At 38.3% G+C, this 402-nt stretch overlaps 1 protein-coding gene across 1 annotated transcript in view; it reads right to left on the reverse strand.

Annotated features, from left to right (window-relative positions):
• The window catches only part of LOC119591944 (patatin-like phospholipase domain-containing protein 2), a gene marked incomplete in the record, with an annotated part of 14,224 nt that overhangs the window by 8,908 nt on the left and 4,914 nt on the right, over positions 1-402 (reverse strand).

Raw genomic sequence — 402 nt, forward strand, 5'->3', positions numbered from 1 at the left:
AGGCCACAGGTAAAAAAAAAAATGTACTTAAAAATATCTTGAATGCTATCATTCACAACAAGGTTAGTACTATAATAACACTCTTATCAAATGATAAAATAGATACCCTTTCCCTGGTGCTTGAGATCAATCAGCAACATCCAGTGCACAACCCTTAATCTCTCTTACTCACCTTTATTTCTTTCATGATCTTCATTCTTATTTCCACCTAACTTTTTCAATTGCATTCTCTGCATTAAACTTCTCCCCTCTCCTACGTACTATTTTTTTTCCTATTGTGCCTCTGTATTTGTCCTCCTCCCCTTCTGTCTATTTGCTGCCTGCTGCTGTTATTTGCTTGCCTGCCTGATATCTGTTTATTTGCAGCCGGGCTGCTGCTGATTGTGTGCTGCAATGTGCATT

The sequence above is a fragment of the Penaeus monodon genome, chromosome 29 (assembly GCF_015228065.2).
Source record: "Penaeus monodon isolate SGIC_2016 chromosome 29, NSTDA_Pmon_1, whole genome shotgun sequence".
Taxonomy (NCBI): Eukaryota; Metazoa; Arthropoda; class Malacostraca; order Decapoda; family Penaeidae; genus Penaeus; species Penaeus monodon.